This window comes from Callithrix jacchus, chromosome 10 (assembly GCF_049354715.1).
Source record: "Callithrix jacchus isolate 240 chromosome 10, calJac240_pri, whole genome shotgun sequence".
In the NCBI taxonomy this organism is placed as follows: Eukaryota; Metazoa; Chordata; class Mammalia; order Primates; family Cebidae; genus Callithrix; species Callithrix jacchus.
The window spans coordinates 108,572,134-108,592,446 of record NC_133511.1 but is presented as its reverse complement, the minus strand read 5'-3'; the positions used below and the strand labels follow the sequence as shown (position 1 = coordinate 108,592,446).

The window sequence follows — 20,313 nt, the reverse complement described above, 5'->3', positions numbered from 1 at the left end:
GTAATCACCCCCATGATTCAATTACCTCTCATCAAGTTCCTCCCACAAGCATGGGGCCTGTGGGAACTACAGTTCAAGATGAGATTTGGGTGGGGACACAGCCAAACCATATCAGATGCCTTGATGGCAAATCACCCGGTCAAGTGCTGCTAACCAAGAACAAATACATGTTATTGATTCCTGGACTATTAAGCCTTTTTATAGTTGTTAGGCTTTTCCTTTATTACGTTGTAAGGGCCAGGTATGTACTTTGCCCCCTCTGTATACCCTGGTTCTCAGAGTACCATAGTTGCCCCAGAAAGATTTCTTAATGGGTTGGTTAGTTGAAAGGCAAGCATTTTAAGAGAGTCGGGGATCCTTCAGTCACAAGTGACTAAAAACCCAGTCTGATTGGCTTAAGGTAATTTTTGTTTTTTTAGGTCACACAATTGGGAGGTTTATGGGGCAGAGTTACCTTCAGGTCTGCCTTCATGTAGGGGCTTAATAGACACCTGGTTTTTCTCTTTCTTTCCATATCTAGGCTCTGCTTTCTTCCTGGCAGGCTCCATTCCCAGATGGACCCCTTCTGTCTGATTGTAAGATGGCTGCAGGACTTCCAATCTTACACCATCCTGGATTCAAGTCCATTAGGAGAGTCTGTGCCTCTCCCAGCATCCCTGGCAACAATTTCATTGGACATGGGTCTCTCCTGAACCAGTTGTGGTGGTCAGTGGACTGTGGTGCTCTGTGAACTTACTCCTACCCAAAGTAAGGGACTGAGAGATTGAGAGGAAGTGGTTTCCAGAGAACATCCAGAGGTGGTGAAGAGAGGAAAGGTGCATGGAAGATGAGGGACAAAAACAGCAGATGCCTAATTCACTGACAAGTCTGTATTAGTCAACTGTTGCTACAGTAACGCTATGTAACAAATTGCCCCAGGACTTAGTGACTTACAATAATAAGCATTAATTATTTTCCCACTAATGGGTTTGTGGCGGTGGTTTGGGCATCTCTGCTTCGGGAGGCATGTTAGCTAAACTTGGTCCCAGGATGTGGGCTGGGTTCAGGTCTAGTTCATATTCTCTCATCCGCCTTAACACTGAGGCCACCTGGAGATGGCATGAAAGGCAAGAGCACACGGGAGGGAGCAGAAACACACCAGATCTGGCTTTATTCACAATTGTCCATATGGACATGCAAAAAAATGTTTTGCTGAGTAAATCGCATATCAAGTTCTTTCTTCCTCCCTAATTTCCCCCAAACTGACTGTAACCTTTGGGCTTCCTCCCTGCACCAGCTATCTGTGATTCACTTCTCTTTGAAGCTGTGCGGGCTGGTTCAAGAGCTATGGTTGGCAGGTGTTGATAAGAAGTGAATGTCTACCTGTCTGGAATGTATTGGAAGGCATTCTCGCTGTATATGGGAGATTGGATCAGATGAGATTATTTCTTGAGCTCCTTCCCACTCTAAGATGCTCTGAGTCTGGATATCCTATGCCAAATTCTGACCCCATGTATTTTTTTTTTTAAAGATATGGAGTCTTGCTCTGTCACTCAGGCTGCGGTGGAGTGGCATGATCACAGCTCACTGCAGCCTTCTACCCCTGGCCCCAAGCAATCCTCCTGCCTTGGTCTCCCAAAATGCTTGGATTACAGGAATGAGCCAGCATGCCCATCCCATATGTAGTTATATTTTAGTATACAGGGTTTTACCTGTGAATCTTTAGTCTCTTTGCCCTCAATTACCTTGATCTATGATAAAACATGGCATGAGACCAGTAAGCACGTATGCTCAGAAGACCACTGTTCTAGGCTCCCTGGGGGAACCTAGAGGAGTAGGAATTACAAGGCTAATTTCTTTTTCCTTTTCTTAGAGACAGGGTCTTGCTGTGTCACCTAGACTGGAATGCAGTGATGTGATCATAGCTCACTGCAGCCTTGAGCTCCTGGGCTGAAGCCATCCTCTCATCTCAGCCTTCTGAGTAGCTAGACCTACAGGCATGTGCCACCACAGCTGGCTGATTTTTAATTTTTTTGTAGAGACAGAGGTCTTGCTTTGTTGCCCAGGCTGTTTTTGAACTTCTGGCCTCAGGTGATCTTCCTGCTTCTGCCATCCAAAGCTCTGGGATTACAAGTGGGAGCCACCATGCCCAGTCCCACGTTTCTTTGTAATACTTGCCTCTGGATAACTTCAGGTGGAAAAGCCGTCCTGGAAACATTGGTCTTCCCCATCTTTTCTGTTTTTTTTTTGTTGTTGTTAAATGGATCTCCAAAGCCAGAAAGAATATCTTTATATTCTCTATTCCATTGGCTCAAAGCCGTCAACATCAGGACGCTCTGCTTCGTGTCTAACTTGACGCTTCATGACCACTGTAAAAGGCCTCCTTTCTCCTTTCTCATTTTTACATCTTTTTGTATGTTGGAATCCATCTCTAATGTTGGTGTTGTGAAGACCTGTTCATTTTATGGTTCCAGAAGAAAGAACTGGTATTGTTTTTCTTAATTTCACATCAACAGACAATTACTGAATGCATGTGACAGTCCCCATAAGTACTTGAGTGTTATGAGCATCACCTTTGAGCCAGACTCTCTGGGTTCCAATTCTGGCTCTGCTGCTTACTAGGTATGTGACCTTGAACAACCTATTTAGCATCTCTTGTCCATCTTCCCCTTGTCTATGAAAGGTGGTTATAATAGGACCTCTCTCATAGTGCTCTCTTAAGGGATAAATGAGTTGATGCTTATAAAGTGCTTAGAATAGTGTCTGGCACATAGGTGCTCAATAAATGTTGGCTATTATTATCCTTACTTTGAGATGAAAGATAACCACTGTCCTCAAACAACTCAGATTCCAGTTAGGAAAATGGCACTGGCCAAACAGGGATGTAACTGCTCTCTTGTTTAGGATGACAGGTGGATGTTGGGGGGTACAGGAACACAGTGAGAGGAAGTTACAAGAAGGTAGATTTTTTATTTACAGCCATATCTTCCTGAGAATTAGCATTTATCAGCCAGGCGTGGTAGCTAATGCCTGTAATCCCAGCACTTTGGGAGGCTGAAGCAGGCAGATCATTTGAGCTCAGGAGTTTGAGACCAGTGCGGGCAACATGACAAAACCTTGTCTCTACAAAAAATGCAAAAATTCGCTGGGTGTGGTGGCAACTACCTATGGTCCCAGCTACTTGGGAGGCTGAGGTGGGAGGATGGCTTGAGCCCAGCAGGAGGTTGAGGCTGCAGTGAGCTGTGATCACACCACTGCACTCCAGCCTAGGTGACAGAGTAAGACCCTGTCTTTAAAAAAGTAGAATTTCTCACAATATCAGTAAGAAATGAGCTCCTCTGTCATCAGAAGGATTCGGGCAAATGCCAACCACTCACACATCCAGAAGAACAGAGTTTATAAATAGGTGGTCTATGAGTTTGTTCTCACCTACAAAGGTGTTTGGTTTGGACAGCAGTGTATTTTTTAAAAGATTTTAATGAGTTGCCAACAGATTACATTTCTTGCTTTCAAATTCTAGATTTTGGGCTTGTTTGTTTTTGCAGAATTTGAAGATGTGGCCACACTGAACCTACAGTCTTGTGTATCAATAGCGGAGCTGATCTGTGGCTGCTCTTTTAAGAGAGAATTCGTTTTACATGTAGCTATGTCTTACGCCCTCTCCTAGGGTCTCTTCTCTCTTTTCTGGGACTCACCTGGCACCTCTGTGTTTGAACAGTGGCTGGGAGGCTTGATCAGATGATGTCATTTCTAGGGTAACCTGATCCAAGTTAATGCCTTCCTTATTCTGAGAGCCTGGACTTGTGTTATGGGATAGAGATCTGACCCCCGGCACAGAGCTGTTCACTAAACAGGTCCTCCACACCTCCTTCTTGCAAAGTCTTCTGACTCATACTAGAAACTCTAGAATATTAAGCTGGGCTTTAAGTGGTTTTATATATATATGTGTGTGTATATATATATATAAACACACAGACACAAACACATGTGTGTGTTAAATATACATAACAATATCTATCATTTTTAAATGTACAGTCCAGTGGTATTAAGTACATTCACGATACTGCACAGCAGTCACCACTGTCTGTTTCCAGAACTCTTCATCCCAAACAAACTCTCCCCATTAAACAATAATTCTCCATTTCCGCTTCCCCTCTGCCCCTGGTGACCCCCATTCTATTTTCTGTTTCTATGAATTTGTCTATTCTAGGAAACTCATCTAAGAAGAATCACAGAATATTTGTCCTTTCATGTCTGATTTATTTTGTTTAGCATGATTTCTTCAGGATTCATCCGTGCTCTAGTATATGTCAGAATTTCCTTCCTGTTTAAGGCTAATATTTCACTGAATGGATATACCATATTTTAGCTTATCCATACATCTCACCATGAATACTTGAGTTGCTTCCACTGTTTGGCTATTGCGAAAAATGCTGCTATGAACATGAATGAATATGAATCCTGCCTTCGATTCTTTGCGGGCATATATCTCCTGTTATATTTTAATTAAAATTAAGAAATTTTCATCTCTTTCTTCTTCGAGCTCCATAAGGCAATAAAAAGCACCTGGCACTTCCATTTTATAGATGCGGAAACTGAATAGTGGCTCTGGGAAGGAAACTGGAGCTGGAAGCCAGGTCCTTGGCGCATGGTCTTTCACACCAGGCTGTTAGTCCAGGGTCACGACAAGGGTTATGCCTATTGCTGTCACTGATGCATCTCCAAGGACAAGTGACTCGAATGCTGTTGATATGTTTTGAAAGAATAAGTGAATATTTTGTGCTTTATGTTCTAACAGAGCCTTTTGAAGAAACTACTGGTGTCTGTATTCCTCTCCTTTTCCACATCCCCTTTCTGTATTTATGAGACACCCCCACCCATGGGATTTGGGCAGACAAGCTGATCCTGATCCTCGTCTTCAGTGGTAACAACTTCAGGCCTGAGAAAGGTCTCTTTCCAAAGTTCTTCTGTTCACAGTCCCAGGAGTAACATCTTATTCCCCATCTAGTGTACGCTTTCATTCAGGCTTCACCCCGGAGCTCAGAGCAATTCAGGGGATCACCTGGCTCCTGGCTGGTGTAAGAGATCTACTGGGGGGTGCCTCTGGCATGGGGGGGTATTTGAGTGTCTTTAGCCAGATTTTGTCCATAAATGTCTAGTGTGCTGCTTGGTTGCTGTCCCCTTATCCCACAGTGCTGTGGTGTGGGGGATTGGGAGCCTCAACTCAAATTCCCTTTTGTTTCAAAATGGAGAAAATGTAATTTTAATGGAGTGGTGGAAATGCTGCCCTTGGTAAGCTGCGCTGCTGACTTAACATCTGGTTTAGAGGATGGGGGCTTCTAAAAGGAGCCCCTGCCCTCTTTTCCTTGGAGGAGCCTCGCTTTGGCTCTCAGAGGAGGTAAGGGGTGTGGCTTAAATCATCAGGGGTCCTTTGTCCACTGCTTTGTGCCTACAGAACAACAAAAGCTGTCAATGATGGCACAAAGATGGAACGCAGAAGACACTGTGACTGTCTCATGGGGAGAGTCTGTGTAAGAAAGAAGGCAAGTGGTGGTGAGAAGTATACCCAAGGTATTCGTCTCATTCTGCTCCCCCAGAGCAGTCTGGCTGTAGTTCAGCTTCACCAGGGAAATGTCTTTGGCTCTGGTTTAGGAAGGAAGTGCTGAGACAAAAGGTTTGAGGGTGGTGAGGTGGGGTGGAGGTGAGTGTATGCAGGTCTGGCAAAAATAGAGAACTAAATCCATCTATCTATAGCCTGACTGAAGACAAACCATCCCTCTCTCCTCTGAAAGTGAGCAGGGGAAGAGGACGAGGAGAGAGGCAGAGTGCAGGAGGTGGCTTCCCGCGGGCAGCAGAGGGTTAACCCCATGGGCGCCCAAGGACGTCAGAGCTGGTTCTTGTCTGTGGCTTGGATTGAGAGCTTTTATCCCTTGTTCTTTTTCCTGATGTCTTTGCTTTTTATTGTGTTTGGATTTCAGGATTTGGCTTGTTCTTTTTAATGTTTAATATAGTTAGAGGGGAGAAAAAAATCCATCTGAGAGAAAGCATAGGAAACCAAACAGGCCTGAAGGTGGGGTGTTGGGAAGGGGCCCTGGGCATCCCTTGTTCAGCTGAAGAGCAGGGCAGCCACACTTACCTGGCGCCCTCCCATCCTACATTCTCCTGAGCCCTGAACATTGCAACCTGGGCAATGGGGCTTCCTGCTTTGGAGACCTGTTCTCACCCACTAGTCTGCGATGGAAACCATCACCAATGGGTGCTCCTCTGAGACACACTGTTCTCCTGTACAACAGTGTGAGCCTCTGCTGGGCTGGGAGGCAAGGAGATCCCAGTCGCTGCATTCCTTCCTCCACTGCTGACCCACTGGGGAAGGGCAGAAAGGAGGAGGGTGCAGTCTCTCTGAAAGTGAGAAAAAAGATGTGGAGCAGCCAATGAGAAAGACAGATCAGGTTCGAGAAATGAGGGAAGAAGTAGTATGGGGTATTCAGCAACAATGGAGAACTTCTTAGCCATTTATAAGATATTTATAACAGGAAATGTTAGAACTTGAAGAGGGAGGGCACATTCAGCCTATGGCCATATGGGTAAGAATGTTCCATAACCAGTAGGCTCCACATCACAGTGGTTGATCTGAAGCAGAAAGCACTGAGCACTAAGGTCAGGTGAGAGAAAGGTGAGAAGGTGCCTGAGTATGGTGTCAGGGATCCGGGAAATGAGGAAACAGAGCTCACTGAACCCTAGAATCCCAGAGATGGAGAAATACATGAGGGTATCTATTCCTGCATGAGGGGGCCTGCTCCTCAGAGCAAGAGCAAGAATTGAGTGGGCTTGCTTCTCCAAGAGGCAAGATCATGTGGAATTGCATAGTTTGGGTCCTAGGGAGATGCCTCCGAAATGGAGGGTATTTAACCTCCCAATGGAACCTTAGAGCTTGGAGGCCCTGGGAAGCTGCAGCAATTGCAGGGGGTGAGTTGGAGGCTTGAAGGCAAGACCAAATAGCATTTGCATCTCTCTTACTTTTGTATGGAGTAACTCTGACAGAGAAAGCAAACCATGGAGAGTGGTCAGCTAGTGTTAAAGGTCAGAGCTAGTATATTTAGAAAAACCTAAAAACTCCACCAAAAAATTGTTAGAACAGATAAATTCAGTAATGTTACAAGATGCAAAATTAACATACAAAAAGCAGGGGCATTTCTATATGCCAACAGTGAAAAATCTGAAAAAGAAAGAAAGTAATTCCATTTACAACAGCTACAAATAAAATAAAATATCTAGGAATAAACTTAACGAGAGAAGTGAAAGATCTCTACAATGAAAGCTATAAGACATTGATGAAAGAAATTGAATAGGACACACAAAAAAGGAAAGATATTCCATATTCATGGACTGGGAGAATCGAAATTGGTGAAATATCTATACTACTCAAAGCAAGGTAATGATTTATTGCAATCCTATCAAAATATCTGTGACATTTTTCAAAGAAATAGAACAAATAATCCTAAAATTTATATGGAGCAACAAAAGACCCAGAAGAGCCAGAGCCATCTTGAACAAAAAAGAACAAACCTGGAAGAATCACATTATCTGACTTAAAATTATGCTACAAAGCTAAAGTAATCAAAACAGCATGATACTGGCATAAAAACAGAAACATAGGGCTGAGTGTGGTAGCTCATGCCTGTAATCCCAGCACTTTGGGAGGCTGAGGCAGTCAGATCACTGGAGGCCAGAAGTTCAAGACCAGCCTGGCCAACATGGTAAAACTCCATCTCCACTAAAAAAAAAAAAAAAAAGCCAGATGTGGTGGTGCATGCCTGTAATTCCAGCTACTTGGGAGGCTGAGGCAAGAGAATGGCTTGAACCTGGGAGGTGGAGGCTGCAGTGAGCCGAGATTGTGCCACTGCACTCCAGCCTGGGCAACAGAGCAAGACTGTCTCAAACAAAACAAAACAAAACAATACAAAAAAACCAGACATGTAGAACAACGGAACAGAATAGAGAACCCAAAAATGATTCTACACATTTACTATCAACTCATTTTTGACAAAGGTGCCAAAAACACACATCGATAGAAAGACAGTCTCTTTAATAAGAAAACTGGAAATCCACATTCAGAAGAAATAAACTAGACCCCTATCTTCCACTATAAGAATCAAATTAAAATGGATTAAAGACTTAAATATAAGGCCTGAAACTGTGAAACTACTAGAAAAAAACATTGGGGAAACACTCCAGAACACTGGTTTTGGCAAAGATTTCTTCAGTAAGACTTCAGAAGCACAGGCAAGTGAAGCAAAGATGGACAGATGGGATCACATCGAGCTAAAAAGCTTCACAGCAGTGGAAACAATCAACAACAACTATCAACGGAGGAGAGAGCCTACAGAATGGGAGAAAGTATTTGCAAACTATCCATCTGACAAGGGATTAATAACCAGAGTATCTAAGGAGCTCAAGGAACTCAGTAGGAAAAAAACAAATGATCTGATTTTTAAAATGGGCAAGTTTTGAATGGACATTTATCAAAAGAAGACACAAATGGCCAATAGGTATTTGAAAAAATGCTCAAAATCACTAATTATCAGGGGATTACAAACCAAAACTACAATGAGATACATAATTTCACCCCAGTTAAAATGGCTCCTACCCAAAAGACAGGCAATAATGAATGTTGGTGAGGATGGAGAGAAAGGGAAACCCTTGTACACTGTTGGTGGGAATGTAAATTAGTACAGCCACTATGGAGAACAGTATGGACTTTCCTCAGAAAGCTAAAAATAGAGCTACCATATGAACCAGGAATGCAATTGCTGGGCACATATCCAAAAGATAGGAAATCAGTATATAGATGAGATATCTGCATGCCTGTGTTTTTGCAGCCACTGTTCACAATAGCCAAGATATGGAAGCAACCTAAGTGTCCATCAACAGATGAATGGATAAAGAAAATGTGGAACATATAAACATTGAAATAGTGCCCAGCCATAAAAAGAATGAAATCCTGTCATTTGCGACAACATGGATGGAACTGGAACACATTAAGTGAGAAGCCGGGCACAGAAAAACAAGTATCACATGTTCTCACTTATATGTGGGAGATGAAAAAAAAATTAAACTCATGGAGATAGAATGGAACGATGGTTGCCCAGAGGCTGGGAAGGGTAGCAGTGAATAGGTGATAAAGTGGGGGTGGCTTATGGGTACAAAAATACAGTTAGATAGAATGAATACCATCTAGTATTTGGAAGCACCATAAGATAATTAAAGTCAGCAATAATTTATTGTATTTTTAAAATTACCCAACAGAGTGGAATTGGAATATTCCCAACACAAAGAAGTAATAAGGGCTTGGGGTGATGAATACTGCATTTACCCTAATTCCGTCATTAAATGTCGTATTCATGTATTACATGTACCCCATAAATATATTCACCTATTATGTACCTATAATAATTTTTAAAAATCAGAGCTGGGTCTTCTGAACTAACACTTCCATGATAACAAATGAACTTTCTACCAGGAAAAGAGTACATCTTGAGGGGGAGGTGGGGATAGTTCATGGCTACCAAAAAACTAGAAAGAATGAATACGATCTACTGTTTGATGGCACGATGGGATGACTGTAGTCAATAATAACTTAATTGTATATTTAAAAATAATGCAAAGAATGTAATTGGATTGTTTGTAACTCAAAGGATAAATGTTTGAGGGGACAGATGGATATCCCATTCTCCAGGATGTGCTTATTTCACATTGCATGCCTGTATCAAAACATCTCATGTACCCCATAAATAAGTACACCTACTATGTACCCACAAAATAAAAATAAAAATAATAATAGTAATACATCTTTTTTAAAAGTATACATCTGAAGGGGAACATGGCGATGGTGCTTGGCAGGAAAATCTTTCACCTGATCAATATAATTAAAAACTGAAATTTGAGAGAAAGCGGAAACGATGAATATCCATCTTCCATGAAAATTGGATATTGTTGAAAACAAGCCTGGCATCCCTGAAAAATAGAAGCAGCAAAGTTCCCAATTAATAACAGTATTTCTGTGGTCTTAGTGTGGGGCTGGGACCTTTGCTTTCTCCTCTAGGTCTTTGGTCCATCTACTCACTGGTCTGGCCCAGGCCCTGGAGGCTGATCTTTATGGATCCCTCAGAGGGGCTCTCAGGCCTTCTGGCTTTGATGCGGTTCAGCCAATCAGAGTCAACCAGCAGAAGACTGGAAAGTGGGAAGACAGTGAAATCAGGATATCTATTTTCTGGCTCCCTCCCAGCTGGGTCTCCTTATGCTGACTCCATTCCTCTTCAGAGACCACAGCTCCTGTCATGTTGGGCTCTGCTGTGGCAACTCTTCTCAGTCTAGCATCTACCCTTCTTCTTCCACCTTCGGGTCTTGGCATAGTAACAGATCCCACTGTTGCTAGCTCCATCCCTTGCTGATTTCTCTTACCCCTGACCACACAACTTAACCAGTTCCTTTATTAACTCTCCTCACTTACCCCATCTAAGAGTGCCATCTGCTTCCCCCTGGACCCTGACCAATACAATGATCTAATAAATGATATAAAGTTGAAATTGCAACATGAGGCTGGTAGGAGTGCAAAGTCATCACCAAGACTTGGTTGGATGAGACTTGACAAGAATTCCATGGTGGTAAGAATTCCCTTCATGCAAATAAACTGATGTCATTGCAGTGGGTCAAAGAGTAGAACTCAGTTCATTCATTTACTTAAAGAAATATTGTCTCTCCTGTATGCCATGCACACTACAGTAGGGACTGGGGAGTCACTGGGGGGCAGAATGAAAAAGGGTCCAACCCTTATTGTATTTCCAGTCTGGTAAGAGAGAAAGACATTAATCACATGATCACCAATATAAATATATAGGTAGAAACTGACAAATCCTTGGTGAAATAACAAGTTTCTTTGAGAGCATCTAATAAGAGGCTAATACAAGATCAGAGGAAGCTGCTTTAAGAAACTGACAGTTGAGCTTAGCTAGGCAGAGGGCAAGGGAGGTGGAGCAAAGGTCTTGTAAGCAGAGGGATGATCACATCCAAATTCTGAGGCGGGGAGGGTCTTACAGGCATCCAGTGAATCTGGAGAGGCTTCTACAAGTTGAAATTTAGTTTTAAGTGCAATAGGGAGGCATTGCTGGATTTTGAGCAGGAGAGTAGCATGATTTAATGTACTGAAAGCTGGTGGAGGTACCATGGGGTGTACTGGTGGGGAAGAAAAGAGAAACAAGGGATGTTGCTCTTCGAGGTCCTGACCTTTGGCCTGGCTTCTAGTGTTGTGCTGCTGTCCTTTTCAGGAAATCCTCAATGTAGCTGAGGGGGAAGAGACCAACTGGGCTGATGGGCACAGCCATTAGATGCTCTGTTCTGTTGTAAGCATTGTAGTGGATTTCATTCTTGGCCTAATATGCTTTGACAGAAAGATGAAAAAGCAGTGCGGGGACGTGTTACTTGAGACACAACTCTGACAAACAAGGAATAAATTGGTGAAGTGGAAGTGTCTGGAGGAAAAGGGGAAGTCTTAGGGAGAACGGGACTTGTGAGCTTGTGGTGCACCTGTGCACGCGTGTTTGTGCACGTGTGCATGTGGGATGTATGTGTGAGAGAGAAAGAGTAGAGAAAGAGACAGAAGCAGAGAGAGACATAGATATGCTAGAAAAGCAAAGCTCACAGACTTCAGAAAGAAAATAGGAGTTACTAGCTTCTGGCTAGTGATTCAGAGAAACAAAGTGACTTCCAGACACAGGAATCATTACTGCAGGAGTTTGCTAGGGCTGCCATAACAACGTGCCATAAACTGGGTGGGAAACAATATACACTTATTGACTCACAGTTCTGAAGCCTACACGTCTGAAAACAAGCTGTAGGCAGGGCTGGCTCTTTCTGAGGGCCAGCAGAGCAGGGTCTGTTGAATGCGTCTCTCCTTGGTGTATAGATGGCTGTCTTCTCGCCTTCTTGCTGTGTCTCCCTGTTGTCTTCCCTCTATGCATGTCTGTCTCTGTGTCCAAATTTTCCTTTTTTAAAAACTAAGAACACTAATCATATTGAATTCGGGCCCATCCTAATGACTTCACTTTAACTTGATTACCTCTGTAGAAATCCTATTTCCAAATAAGGTCACATTCTGAGTGAGGTCCTGGGGGGGTTAGGACTTGAACTTATCTGTTTTTAGGAGGCACAATTCATCCTATAACAGCTAGCAAATGAAGTCCAAGCAGGACTTAACCTGTTCCTCTGTCAAACGTGCACCAGGTGCCTATTCTGTACCAGACACACTCTAAGTGTGGCTTGAGCCCTGAAGGAACACTGGACTTGTGGCAGAACAGTGATATGCAAAAGCCTGTAATACAGGTTAACAAGCGCTGTGATAAGTCTTTCTACCCATATGACACACTAATATATGAAAGCTTAATGTAATTTTAGAGCTAAGTTTAAGTATACAAAACAGTGGTGGCACAAAGAAAGGGTGGTCAGATGACTTCGCTTTCTTCGTTATCATAGCTTAATGAAGTATCTGAATCGGAATCTGGTAAACTGGTAATAAAAACCATCTGGGGGAAAAACTGAGTCCGCAGGATGACAAAGGAGTGACCCAGGCGAAGAAGTGGAAGAGAGCTCCATGCGGAGGAAAATCCTTGGAGTGGGCGAATGTGTCATGTTCTTGTGGGTAAAGAGCTTCAGGGTCAGTGCAGAGAGATGAGGTTAAGGAAGCCAGATCATGAAGCACCTTGTGTCTAGGACTCGGGATGTGAACTTTATCCTGGAAGCCTTGCCAGATGTGTGTGGGGCAAGGTTTGTGTGTGTTGGGTAGGGTTTGTGTGTGTTGTCGGGGAGAGGGTGGGGGATGGAAATCATCTAAGTTGTGGGATATAAGGAAGGGAGTGATGTGATCAGATCTGACTTCTGTGTGGAGAATGTATTGAGGGGGTTGTGAAGGGAGTCAGAGAAGCTAGTGAGTGGGCAGAAGCAGTGTGCAGAGAGAGAGAGAGAGAGAGAGAGAGAGACAGAGAGAACAGAGGGCTGGACCAGGACAGTCGAATAGAGAGTAGAGAAACTATGGCAGAGTATTAGTGATAGAATTGACATCTGTTAGTAATAGTGTAGTTATGAAGGACAAGGAAATGGGAAACTTAGGATGATTCCTGGCTATCTGGTTTGAGGGTCTATGTGGACAGTGGTGCCATTCACAAGAAAAGTAAGGAAAAAGAGTAGATATTGGGGGAAGAGGAATTCTGATATGGACATGTTGAGATTGAGATGCCTGTGGGAGATCTAGGTAGAAATACATGTCAAACGTTATTGGGCTTAAAGTAGAAAGCTGTTAGATATACAGTCTTGAAGTCAGGGTGGAGATTCGGTTCAAGATGTATACCTGCGAGTTGTCAGTAGCTGAAGTCATGGACTTGGATGATGTTACCTAGGGCGAACCATTAGAGTGGAAAAACCATGTAGGGCTCAGAAAGAAAGCCTTGAAAGTAAGTGCATTCCTTAAGGAAAACAGGTAGGATAAGGAGACTTCAAAGGATATAGAGCTGGGATAACACATCTTTTGGCTTCCTGGGGCATATTGGAAGAATAATTGTCTCAGTTCACACATGAAACACACTAACACTAATGATAGCTGATGACCTAAAAAACAAAAACCCAAAACCCCTCAAAATCTCATAATATTTTAAGAAATGTGTTGGGATGCATTCAAAGCCATCCTGGGCTGCATGACTCCAATAGGCTATGGGTTGGACAGAGACTAACCAGATGCTTCTGGAGAATGGTCTGGGAATGTGTTGTCATGATGGTTATGGAGGAGAGAGGCAATGCTGTCCAATGCCCCTAAGAGATCAGGTAAGGAAAGAGACAAAAAGAATCTTTTGGCTGGAAGCGGTGGCTCACACCTGTAATCCCAGCACTTTGGGAGGCCTAGGCAGGCGGATCACGAGGTCAAGAGATCTTGAACTCCTGACCTCAGGTGATCCGCCCACCTTGGCCTCCAAAGTGCTTGAATTACAGGCATGAGCCACCACACCCGGCCAAGGTCAAGAGATCAAGACCATCCTGGCCAACTCCGTGATACCCCATCTCCACTAAAAATACAAAAGAGTTAGCTGGGCATGGTGGTATGCACCTGTAGTCCCAGCTGCTCGGGAGGCTGGGGCAGGAGAATCACTTGAACCCGGAAGGTGGAGGTTGTAGTGAGCCAAGATCGTGCCGCTGCACTTCAGCCTGGTGACAGAGTGAGACTGTCTCTAAAAAAAAAAAAAGATCTTTTAGATTTGGCCATAAGGTGGTCATTGGTTACTTCAGTGAGGTCAATTTCAGTGGAAGGAGGGCAACAAAGGTTAAATTGCATGGACAGAGGAGTGAATGGAAAGGGAAGAAGTGGAGATGAATTGTATAGATGATTCTCATAGAAAGCTTGGCAGTGACCCTAGCTAGAGGGAAACAAAAAATTTAGAGTTTTATTTTTTGTTTTTTGTTTTTGCTTTTGTTTTTGTTTTTCATGAGAAAGGCTTGGTGGTGTTCTATAATGAATGAACAGAATAACGAGTGAGAAGTTCAAGAAACGGGAAAAGCGGAAGATTGTGGAAATGGAAAAAGATGGGATCCACAGAAGAGATGGATAGGTTTCTTTTGTACGATGGGTTATTCTTGTAGGAAAGACAGATAAGAGCAGGTAGGGGTGAGTCCAGAGACCTTACTTGGATAGGCAAAAAGTTGAGAAGTTTCTAAATAATCTTGTCTATGTTTTTTTTCTACTAAATGTAAGTGCTGAGTTCATCTCTGGAAAGTAAGATGAGAAATGTTTGGATAATAGAGAAGAAAATCGATGGGGAGGAAAAAAACTTGAAAGTGTATTAGAGTTCAGTTGCAAATAAGAGTCCATTCTAGCTATTATAGGCAAAAGAGGATTTAATACAGTGAATTGGGTGCTCACAAAATCATCGGAAGGGCTAGAAGGCCAAACTCTAAACTGAGACTCTTGGAGTGAATCCAGGACATCTCATCCCTGACCTCCCAGAGGAGTTGCCGCCCCCACCACAGTCAAGACACTGAGGAGTCTGGAAGCCACTACTGCAACTGTTGAATCTGGAAGCATTCTCATTAGCTGTGATATGGGAATCGGGAAGGTGTGACTGCAACTTTTGGATACAGAGGGAGGGTTTTAAAGTCAAGTCTTTCCAGGTGTTTCTCATTGGCAGACCTAAGTAACAATTTAAACTCTATCTGCAAAGGACTCTGGGAAGTTTTTAGATTTTTAAAATCTCTGCAGTACCCGAATGCACAGTTTTATTTCCATACTTAAATTCTAATAAAGAAACAACACTCAGTTGTTGCTTCTAATATAACTATCGCTTGATACAGACACCCTCCCTTCCATGCAAGCATGTGTTCATCCATTCATTCACAGTAAGCGCCAGAAGCAGTGTTGATATGGATAGGAAATACACCAGATCTTGAATAGCAGCTGCAGCTGAAATGACAATCGAATTGTTCTTATATAATCTTCCGTCACTCTCTAGGTTCAAGATCTGCACAAGCCAAAGAGGTAAGTTAAATGAGAATATCATAGATATTACCAGGGATTTTCTGGTAAACTGGCTCTTAGAAAATGAAAAAAATATATACCCTGATGTATACTGTTTGCCAGTTGCCATGGTGTAAATACTCCCTCCATGGCTGATGTCAAACTACCAACATGACATCACTAAAGATGAAGTTGTGAGGCAGTGTTAAAAATCTCATGATAACTATTCTCATGAATAAGTGATAACAACTATAAAAATTATCATGAGCCTGTATTAGCTGATTTCAGCCAACTGGTGGGTCACCAACCTTGCATTTTTCAAGTCTTCTGTGGTGGCATTAATCTCTGTAGTTCTCCTAGAAATGTGACATTGGTTCTGATTTACTGCTTTGTTAGAAAAAAGATTCACTAGGAGTTTTCACTTGGTCCTTTCTATCTTGACAGCCTTTAATCAATAGGTCAGGAAGTCAATATGGAGAACCTGCCTATTGCTGAGTATATATATATATATTCCAGGTATACATTCGGGACCTAGAGAGATAACCACAGATGGGTATGAATCTATCTGGCCCACTATGAAATGGTTTGGGCCCAAATGCCATTTATCTCCTTACTCCCATGAATTTCCACTCAACCCATGACCAGGGACTAGCATTAGCTAAAAGCCAGTAATAAGCCCTGAAAAGTGTGATATTTCTGTTTTCTCAGTGCAAAGTCACTCTACTAAATGACCACAATTCCCTTGGGGGAAAATTGGGAGGAAGATTTACAATGTAAACTTCCAGTGTCATATGCTACAGAGTACACAGTATTTCTAGACATCTGACTTTGGTGTGGGAATTTGGTGAAAAGTCATGACCCCCTGATTCTACAATCAAATAGGACCTTAATTCAATGCCCTGTATATTGTAGTCGTTGGTATCCATGGCCAATTAGCCACCAGCACAGGTCTCTGTGTGTCAGTCTATTCCGACTACTACTCTGGCCCTGGTGTCTTAAATGTCCCCTTCACTTGTGGTCCCTGTACGTTACTACATAGTCAATGCTCGGATCTCATTACCCCCATTAAACTTCCGGAACACATGCAATGGTAGTATCTCCCTCATCATCCCCAGCATATATGCTATGCTGCCACTGTAGCACCTTTGACGGAGGCTGGTACTCTCCTCATCAAAGTACTCCCCTCCCAGGGAATATACTGCTATAACGTGTTTTATTGTGCTTCACTTCATTACACTTGGCAGACATTGTGCTTTTACAAATGGAATGTTCGTGTCAACCCTGTGTTGAGCGAGTCTGTCAGCAATATTTTTCCAACAGCATGTGCTCACTTCATGTCTCTGTGTCACATTTTGGTAATTCTCCCATTATTTCAAACTTTTCTTTATTGTTATATCTGTTATGGTGATCTGTGATCAGAGAGCTTTCATATTACTGTTGTAATTGTTTTGGGGCACCACGAACCGTGCTCATATAAGATGATGAACTTACTCGATAAGTGTTGCGTGTGTTCTGATTGCTTCATCAATTGGCCGTCTCTCTCCCTCTCCTGTGGTATCCCTATTCCCTGAGACACAGCACAACTGAAATTAGGCCACTTAATAAACCTGCAGTGGCCTTTAAGTGTTTGAGTGAAGAACACTTGCATATATCCCTCCCTTTAAATCAAAAGCTAGAAATGCTTAAGCATAGTGAGGAGGGCACGTTGAAGCCAAGACAGGTCAAAAACTAGGCTTCTTGTGCCAGTTAACTGAGTTGTGAATGTAAAGGAAACATTTTTAAGGAAATTTAAAGTCCTATGCCAGTTAACAAACATTGGGAAAGTGAAAAAGTCTTATTGCTGACATGGAGAAAGTTCTACTGGTCTGCTTAGAAGACAAAACCAGACACCAAATTCCCTTAAGGCAAAACCTAATCCTGAGCAAGGCTCTAACTCTCTTCAATTGTCTAAAGGCAGAGAGAGGTGAGGAAGTTGCAGACAAAATGTTGGAAGCTAGCTGTGGTTGGTTCATGAGGTTTAAGGAAAAAAGCTGTCTTCATAACATAAAAATGAAGGGTTGGGCAGCAAGTGATGATGCTGAACTGCAGAAGCTCTGAAGCTCTGAAGCCAGGCATGGACTCCTTCTCTCTAGCTATGAAACCCTGATATGGTTTGGATTTGTGTCCCTGCCCAAATCTCATGTTGAATTATAATCCCCAGTGTTGGAGGAGGGGCCTGGTGGAAGGCGATTGGATCATGGGGATGGTTTAGAAGCGGCAGCAAGTTATCCAGAAGATCTAGCTAAGACCATCATGCATGAAAGTGGCTACACTAAACAGCAGATTTTCAACAGAGAAGAAGCAGCTTTCCATTGGAAGAAGATGCCATCTAGGGGCTTGTATTAGTCCGTTCTTGCACTGCTATAAAGACATACCTAAAACTGGATAATTTGTGAAGAAAAGTTTGATGTACATTTCCACAGGCTGTACAGGAAGCATGGCTGTCAGGAAACTTACAATTACGGAGGAAGGCCAAGAGGAAGCAGCCACATCTTACATGGCAGGAGCAGGAGGAACTTTACAAAGTGGGAGATGCTGCACACTTCTAAAAGAGCAGATCTCAGGAGAACTCTGTCACAAGACAGCATGAGGGGGATGGTGCTAAACCATCAGAAACCATCCCCATGATCCAATCACCTCCCATCAGGCCCCATACTGGGGATTACAATTTGACATGAGATTTGGGCAGGGACACAAATCCAAACTATATCAGGGTTTTACAGCTAGAGAGAAGGAGTCAATGCCTGGCTTCAGAGCTTCAAAGAACAGGCTGACTCTCTTGTTAGGGGATAATGCAGCTGGTGACTTTAAGTTGAAGCCAATGCTCATTTACCATTCCCAAAATCCTAGGATTCCCTAAGAATTAGGCTAACTCCATCATCCTAAGAATATTAGCAGAGGAACAGAAAACCAAGCACCACATGTTCTCATTTATAAGTGGGAGCTAAACATGGAGTACACATAGGCGCAAAGAAGAGAACAATAGACTCTGGGGCCCACTTGAAGGTGGAGGGTGAGCGGAGGGTGAAGGTTGAAAAACTGCCTATCTCTGAGGTATTCCTGTAGTTAAAGCAAGGATAAGCCAGTCACATGTGATCGATTCATTGTATCTAGCTCCCCAGATCTTTGGATGTCTTCTACACTATATCTAGGAATATTTTGGCATCTCAGTTGCATTTGACTATTATGGAATCCAGGCTTCAGTTTATCTGCTAAAGTAACCATAGAACTTGTATTAGATTATTGAGTGTGTACATCAGCTCCAGAATCTCTGGTAAGCACAACCATACTGATAAATTTAGCCAGAATTAAAATTATGCACTTCTCCCCTTCCCAAGCATGGTTGGAACATATTCCTATGTCTATTCTCCAGGTTTTAAATTGAGATACAAATTTGCATGTTTTGACATATAAGCATTGCCTGGGTATAACTTTACAAATGGTTCCCTGGGCACAGAGAGTGTTTCTAGTCACGGATCTGGAGGATGTGTTGTCGGGATCCGGCATGTCTGCCAGGGGACTACCAACCTGCAGGAGTCCCCAAGACCGCCAACGTAGATGTCTTGTTCAACCTGAGGGAGAGAGTGCGCGAAAGTGAAAGAAAATAGAAAAGCGGAGTCTGGAGGGCTGGCTTAGGCTATGTCCAAGCAGCAATTTTATTTTTGCAATATGTTTCCTTATATACTTTTCTGAAGTCAAAGTTGTTTACACCAGATCAACGTACTTAAGTTACAGTAAGCAAGTTACACCCACTAAGTTACGCCCAGTAAGTAAATTAATCCCATTAAGTAGGTTACGCCCAGTAAGTAGGTTCCTTTCAGTAAGTAGGTTGCTTTCAGTAATTAGGTTACCCCCAATAGATCAATGTAAGTAAGTTACAGTCACGCCCAGTAAGCTATGAGAAGTAAGTTACAGTTACACCCAGTAAGTTACGGTAAGTAAGTTACCAAGTGTAAATACTTAAGTTAATATTTTACAATGAAGGTAACAAGGGTCCAAAATGAACACAATCAACCAATAAACCATAAGAAGCCGAAAATGGACATATTGACTCCCAAGTCCTCATATTCATAAAGTAATGTCTGTTAACTATTTAGAATAACATAGTCCTTCTCTCAGTTCCTGCTTTCCCTCAGCTCGACTCCCCCAACCGGGGATCTGTGTCCGGGCTCAAGCTCACCGTATGGCAAGGCCCATTTCCTAGGGGCCTCACACGGGAACAATCCCCACAGATTCCCTCAATGTGTGAAGCAGTGGGGGTGGAGAACAGTCATAGAGTCTTCCACCAGGTGGCAGGTCCATCCTCGTTAAGTAAGGTAAGAGGAATTGTTTCTACTAGTGAGAGAGCTTGGCAGAGTTAAGGGTCAAGGGGCTTCAAAATTAACTGAGTTCCCCTAATTGTCACCATTCTAATCTTACAGAATGGTCTTTCCTAACATTGCCCAACTTTCACATATGAAATCGGGTGAGGCTATGAATTCAATCTGCGTTGTGAATCAGCGACCAATAAGGTAAGAATCTGTGTCTAATTTTCAGCTACATCAACTCACTAGCTCTAAGTGATAAGATATTATTTCAGGATAATAATAAGACATTCTTTTAGGACAATTATAGGAAAGCCTTGGTTCTCTGGCTGTATTTTTAGCTGCAAATTTAGAACCCTGAGCATTTTATTATATTACTTTAAACTCTCCTGGATAGTTAGAAGTAGCCAGCCTACCTGATAAACCTCATATTCTTCTTGG

General features: G+C 42.8%; 1 long non-coding RNA gene across 6 annotated transcripts in view; it reads left to right on the top strand.

Moving 5' to 3' along the window:
* The window catches only part of LOC103796290 (uncharacterized), a 71,553-nt gene that overhangs the window by 35,231 nt on the left and 16,009 nt on the right, over positions 1–20,313 (top strand). For 5 of the 6 annotated variants that reach the window (XR_013523397.1, XR_013523396.1, XR_013523395.1 and 2 more), the window contains one exon: positions 521–20,079. This is a non-coding gene — a long non-coding RNA (uncharacterized LOC103796290). The remainder of the gene's footprint in view (positions 1–520; positions 20,080–20,313) is intronic. The other variant, XR_013523394.1, reaches the window with a different exon arrangement.